This window comes from Cydia amplana, chromosome 23 (genome assembly GCF_948474715.1).
Source record: "Cydia amplana chromosome 23, ilCydAmpl1.1, whole genome shotgun sequence".
NCBI lineage: Eukaryota > Metazoa > Arthropoda > Insecta > Lepidoptera > Tortricidae > Cydia > Cydia amplana.
This window is the reverse complement of record NC_086091.1, coordinates 6499995-6507494: the sequence shown is the minus strand read 5'-3', so window position 1 is coordinate 6507494 and position 7500 is coordinate 6499995. Positions and strand designations below refer to the sequence as shown.

The 7500-nt window shown below is 39.8% G+C and overlaps 1 pseudogene; it reads left to right on the top strand.

Annotated features, from left to right (window-relative positions):
• Positions 1-3842: 3842 nt before the first annotated feature.
• Positions 3843-7291, top strand: LOC134658604 (uncharacterized; annotated as a pseudogene).
• The last annotated feature ends 209 nt before the right edge of the window (positions 7292-7500 follow it).

The window sequence follows — 7500 nt, the reverse complement described above, 5'->3', positions numbered from 1 at the left end:
CTTTTTCCCATCTTGTTCCAAAAAAACAAGATGGGAATTAATTTAATAGGATAACGATAATATATATTAAATATTTGCACATTTTTAATTAAAATGTGGTTACAATTTTGGTGGTCATTTACTATTTTTGGGTTTAAAATGATTATTTTGGAGTCATTTGCTTTAATAGGATACCAAGATTTAAAAATTTGGTTATAATTTTACATTAAAATGGGGTTCTAATTTTGGTGGTCATTTAATATTTTTGGGTTTACAATGATTATCTTGGTGTCATTTTCTTTAATAAGATAGCAAGATGTAAAAATTTGGTTATCATTTCACATTAAAATGGGATTTGAAATTTGGTAATCATTTATTATTTTTGGGTTAATAATGATTAGTTTGGTGTCATTTCCTTTAATAGGATAGTAAAATGTAATAAAATTGGTAATCATTTCACATTAAAATGGAGTTATAATTTTGATGATCATTTATTATTTTAGGGTGGTAAAATAAATTTTTTTGGTATTAAATTTTACTAAATCTGGTGATCAGTTAAATAGCAGCCTTAGCTATCACGACGTGATATTATTTAATCGCTCACTCGTGAATCTACCCTCAATAATTGATTTTTCATGAAAATACAATTAATTTTTAAAATTCATTTAAATCTAAGTGATCTTAAGTTATTTTGATGTGAAATCCATATTGTTAATTAAAATCCATATTGTTAACTAAATGTAACAGCTCCGATATTTAATTGTAATTTGGTTCCCCGCGATACAGGCATTGCCTAGTGCGGAGACCCCTGGTATATCTGTAACCTATTTGCTGAAATAAATTGATCTTTATTCTATTCTTTATTCTTATTCTTAAATCAAATATTGGCTGTCGCGACGTGATATTATTTCATCGCTCACTTGTGCATCTATCCTCAAAAAATATTTTTTTCATGAAAATACAATGCACCGTTAGAAATTGATCCTGCTGATTTGCCAATGCATAGGATTATGTAATCTTTACCCTGTAACGTAATTAATAAAATTGCGACAAATTATTGCTCGTAATGCCGTGATAGATCACAAATAGTGCATACTATGGAAACATGAGCTACGCATATGAAAATTAATGTTACAGTGTCCTGCAGCCAGAGCCGAGCGAACTTGCAGACATCATTCCGCCCGTGACACAGAAGCAGCTGTGCAGTATCTTCTGTGCTGGAGATTTGGAAATAAAAGGACAGGTTTCGTTCTAATTGTTTATTAGTGAATTTTATTTTTAGTGTAATGGCGAAGCATAACAGTCGAACGTAACTAATAAGCTGTCACTTTTCGTATTGGCCCATTTTACCGTGTTACTTATTTTTGGAACACGTGTTTGGTTTGTTCATGGAATGAAATAAAACGCACTCATTGAAGTTTAAATTTTATTCTGAGATTTTTGAAGTCCCGTATACATTGTAAACATGTTTTTTGTGTCTGCTACCTTGCATTTCATAAAACTTTTGAGTTTAGCCTGCATACATGATAAACCTGATACCGTGCAAATGATGATTTCAGTAACAGCCAGCTATGTTGAACCACATCGTGTCTCTCGCAATCTGCCGCAGCAACGGCAACGGCAAGCGGAAAGGATCAGCCTCCGTGCTTGGGTTGGACCTCACCACCACCACCTTTGACTTGGTCGCGTGCATCATACTTTATTAAGCTGGTGAGCAGCTCCCATTTCGTTGGGATTATTTTGAGATGTTTTACTTCTGCATAGAAGTCTTGAGCGAGTTTCTGTTGTTAGAGCTAAAGAAAGCTATCTTTAGTGATTTTGATCAGTAATGTTCAGTTTCAGTTGATCAGTTGACGCTGATAGTACCAATGGTTCTGAGTAACATGATTTAAAGACCTGTTTTTATTTTCTTTTTTTTTTTGGAATTCACTGTTAACATTGTTTTGCTTTCGACGGACTGAAAGCTTGTACTTTCGTAGGACTGAAATTACGCCCGATGGACTGGGCACTACTGTTTTTCTTTCGATAGACTGAAGGCACGCCCGATGGACTGGGCAATACTGTCATGCTTTCGACGGACTGAAGGCACGCCCGATGGACTGGGCAATACTGTTTTGCTTTCGATGGACTGAAAGTATGCCCGAAGGACTGGGTATTGTTTAGTGACCGCATCAGAAGTGCCGGAGCATGTAAGAGGTGCACGTGGTCTGCTTTTTATGTGCAGAATGCTCTTTGCGAGGAGTAGCACTTACGCGGCTGAGATGGTTACTTCTGATGAGGGTCTGGTATCTGCCGAAGGACTGGCAATGCACCGAAGGACTGGTGTTGTTTTGTTAAAAATGAATTCCCGTTTATGTACCTACTTTGTTCATATGAGTAAAATTGGAACTATCAATTCAGAATGTTATTTATTTTAAGATGTCTTACAAAAATTTAGATCACATATGACCAATTTTTTTTAAGCCAGATAATTTCCCCGTAAATTGATATTGACGACAAAGTAGTGATACTGTCGAGCAATGCATTAGAGCTGTTGTGCTTTGTGTTTTTGATGTTTGGGATTGTTCTGTTTTCACATAAATTTGAGAGTATCCGCCAGATGGAGGCGATGATTATTGGAGTGTATCCGTTAGATAGCGGCGATGATTACTGATGATTATTTTTATTTAGTCGTTGCTTGATGGACTATTTTTGACTAGAGAATTGAGGATTGTGTACTATATGCCCAAGTTAACATATTAACAGTAACTATACGTTACTGCCTGCGACATAAATATGCGACGCACGTAATTGTATAAATAGCATGTAAGCAATAATAGCCTATAAATATGTGTTATGTTTAGATTTACTCTCTCTTACTTGGATACCGAGAATACAACACAACTTCGGTAATGTTTGGTTTTACTTAAACTCCATTTCGACCCTCCGACTACCAAGTCATCTCATGGCGATCCTGCCAGGATAGAACCAGGAAAGTGAAGAATACCACGGCGCACCGCATACGAGAATGAAGATAGAAGTCAAGGCAAGAAGATCACCTTAATGAAGATTCAAGTTGAAGAACCTATTTTTCAAGAAAGAAACTTCCTGCGCATTTTCAAGAAAGAACCTTCCTATTAGAACAGAACCCTCCCACGCATTTTGAAAACGAAAGAGAAGAAAGAAAAAGATGACCAAGAAACAAAACTCAAATTAAGAAGAGACGAAGAAGGAAGAAAGAAGAGCGTTGTCCAGGGTTATCCCGGCTCGCAATTCAAGAGGTGTCCAGGGTTATCCCGGCCCATGCTCGAGGGAGTCCAGGGTTAGCCCGGCCCGTCATCGTCGTCGGAGCAGAGGCAGCCACATGCAGCGTCAGCGAGTGCCACATGGAGGTGCCAGCTCGCCAGCAGCGTCACGCGACCGCCCGCCCGTGCCAGCGCGGAATGCAGCGTCGACATAACCTACTTACGGGAGTACATTGCCCGCCACTAATGTAAGTTAGTAAGTTAAGTAAGCGAATGATAGGTATCCTAATTTTAGCCATTGTATGTAATTGTAATTGTTGTGTTAATTGTAGCCGCGAATTTATTATGCTAGCCGAATTACAGTCCATACGCGACAGATTAAATAAATTAAGAGAAGATATTGTAAAGTTAGGTCCAGAGAGGCGACGGAAAGAAATAGGTAGGAAGAAACTAGACGAATCAAACGAATTATATAATCACGCGGCGGATATTGTGTCTCAGTTACAGGAGCAAACGGAAAAGTATAAAGCTTCAGAATTAGAGTTAGCTAATACGCATATAAACGATATTGCCGACACTTACAGTAGGATAAAGATAGCGTTAAATTATTTTGATACAGAATCTCAAACAGAGGAAAAAATGGCTAAGCCCAGTTTTGATGTCAAGACGGCCATCGCCTTGTTGCCCGTCATGACGGGGCAGGAAGATACCACTAAGCAGTTGATAGACGGCATTATAATGTACAGTTCCATTATTAATAGCGAAACTCAACAGGTTTTAATAGAGTTCGTCCTGAAAACAAGACTCTCATCTAGCGCTAAGCTCAGATTAAAGACGTCATATACTAGCGTAGAATTACTTATCGCGGATATGCGTACATTCTTACTACCTAAAAAATAGTCCGAATCGATTCAGGCTCAACTGTACAGAGCTAGGCAAGGTAGGAGAACTATAGAGGCATTCGGAGCCGAGATCGAGGATCTTTTTGTCAATCTGACCATATCCCAGGCCGACGGTAACGATAGCAGGTACGATGTACTTCGTCCATTGAACGAGAGATCAGCCATTAAACGGTTTGCAGACGGTTTAGCGGATCCCAAGTTAAGTACCATAATATCATCTAGGCAATTTACGTCACTGCCCGAAGCGATCAGGACGGCCATTGACGAGCACAGTTCATCACCACGACAGGATCAGGTGCTACATTATGGGAGCGGACATTCCCGTAATAATTACGGGAACAGGAACGCCCACTCTGCGCGTTACAATAGGAATAGGGGTAGAAATTTTAACGCAGGTAATAAGAATACATTCGGGACACGGTATTACTCTAGTAATAACCGTAACATAGGTATTTCGCAACACGTCCCGCCAAATAGAGTTAAACGACCTGACAATTTCGCTGACAGTGCAGCTACAGTTCGCCGACATGCGCGCGCGCCCGCTCGCCCGAATACGCGTGCGCAGCACATACAACCGTCACACGATGATGAAAAACCTATCAGGCAGTTTTTTCGTGACTAATATGAATAGCGCAATATTTAGTTATAATAAAGATAATTATAGCACAGTAACTTGTAGTATAGGTAAGACATATAAATTAAAGCTCCTGGCCGACAGCGGAGCAGCCCTGTGTGCTATTAGATACGAATATTTACAAAACAAACCCGATCTTTTTAAACAAATACAAGGATATAGCATTACCATTAATGGAGTATGTGGAGATTTAACTTCAGAGGGATATATATATTTAGAATTAGACTTTAACGGTTTCATTTGCGAAGAAAAGTTTCATGTTTTTAAGAATTTGCAATGCTCAGCCCAAGCAATTTTAGGAGAAGAATTTTTCAAACGTTACGATGCAGACATAAGTTATAAACGCAATGCATTAATTTTAGAGGACCCAGGTCAGTCCGTATCGATACCTATGCAAGTACATTCAAAGGATACGTATGTCCATAACATACCGCCGCGATGCGAAGTTATGACTCACATTACGTCACAACTAGACGATGATTGCGTAGTACTAGCCGAGGAAATGCAAGAAGGCGTTTTTGTAGCAGGTGTTATTTCAAGACCAGACAAAGGTCAAATACCCGTACGGATATTGAATACGACTGATAAGCCAGTTACTTAAGATTTATCAAAGTTAAAAGTAAACAGATTATGTAATTTTGATATTTGCAATTTTGACTCAAGGAAAATTAGCGTCAATAGAGTAAAAACCTTATTAGATCTTTTAAATTTACACACTTATTTAAACACAGAGGAACAGTTAAGTATAGAACAAATTTGCGCAAAATACGCAGATGTTTTCCATCTGCCAGGCGACAAGCTTACTACAACAAACTTGCTGGAGCACAAAATTAACTTAAAAGAAAATGCCAGCCCAGTATACGTAAAACCTTACAGGATACCACATGCCTTACGCAAAGAACTCCAAACTCAGATCCAAGATATGCTAGACAACGACATAATTGAAGAGACTACTTCCGAGTGGTCCAGCCCAGTTTTGCTTGTTCCTAAAAAGAGCGATAAGTTAGGAGAAAAGAAATGGAGATTGGTTGTCGACTATAGGCAATTAAATAATAAAATACAGGATGATAAATTCCCATTGCCCAACATAACAGAAATATTAGATTCCCTAGCAGGTAGCATATATTTTTCAAAGCTCGATCTTTCCCAAGGTTATTACCGTAGGCGTATATCTTAAAAGGGTGTGCAGAGAGCCTTAAGATTCCTTTGCTTTTTATTTTCAACTTGGCCCTCAGTACTGGGTGTTACCCGCATCAATAGAAGGTATCTCGAGTAAGGCCGATCCCAAAGGGGAGTGATGTTACTACGGTGGAAAATTACAGGCCAATAGCTATTCTTCCTACACTGGCTAAGTTGTTTGAGTCCATACTCCATCGAACTCTATCAGTACAGACTAGACCGCTTTTGTGTGATGCTCAACACGGTTTCAGACCAAATCGCTCGGTAAACACAAATCTTCTGATCATGGTTGATAGCATTTCGGAACATCTTGATAGAGGTATCCAGGGTGATGTACTGTATCTCGATTTTAGGAAGGCTTTCGATCGCGTGGATAACGATGTTTTGCTGCAAAAATTAAGCTGCATTGGCTTTTCTACTGGATTGCTCAAATTCTTTGCAAGTTATCTACGTGATCGACAGCAATTTGTCCGGCATGGTTGCTTTGTCTCGGCTCCTTATCATACTCGATCGGGCGTCAGTCAGGGCTCTATACTAGGACCATTCCTGTTCGGAATTATGATTAATGACCTCCAGTCTGTTCTAAAGTCATGTCAATGTCTCCTGTACGCTGATGATTTAAAGTTCGTTTACGGTGTGGAGCAAGGAACAGACTGTGAATCATTGCAGGCGGACCTCAACTTGGTCTTTCGGTGGAGCATGGAGAACAAACTTCTTTTCAATTTTGCCAAATGCTGTGTCTGTACTTTTAGCCGCTCGCGCGCTCCAATACTTGCACAGTACTTTCTGGGATCAGAGCCCATAAATCGTGTGTTTTCTGTTAAGGATCTCGGTGTGGTCTTCGATACGCGTCTCACATTCCACGAGCATATAGTGTCACTTGCTACCGACTGCTATCGAAGACTGGGCTTTGTAATCCGCAACATGCGTAACTTTAAAGATCCATTGGCTATTAAGCTAGTGTATAACGCCTTGGTTAGAAGCAAGTTAGAGGCTTCATCGATCGCATGGTTACCACATGAATCAACGTACGCGTTACTGCTGGAGAAAGTGCAAAAGGCTTTCTTAAGGTTTTTGTACAAAAAGATTTATGGGTACTACCCGTTTCTATATCCAACCAAGTACCTCTTGGGAACCCTTGAATACAACTCATTAGAAGTCAGACGGACTTTTAATTTGATAATTACTGCGTGTCGAACACTGCGCGGAGAGTCGGATTGTCCGGAACTAGTTAGCCGCCTCGTGCGACTATTTGTTCCAGGTGTCTCCAGAATAGATCTCAGGCCTCGGAGACGCGTTCTTTTAGCTGTGCCGGCTGCGCGAACTGTGTCGCGAAAGAACTCGCCACTGCCGCGCGCTCTCTCTCTCCTTAATGCGCTCTTGACGTCAGCACCGGAATGCGATCTGATTGCATGGCGATGGGCGGCCGTGAGAAACGAATGCTTGAGGTTCTGTGAGGTGATGGATGCTAGGCCTTCGAGTGTAACGTAATCGTTTGTTATCCGTGTGTGAAATGTAATGTAAATAGTATCAATTATTATAATTATGTTGTTATGTGTAGTGTCAGTTTCACGACGTATTG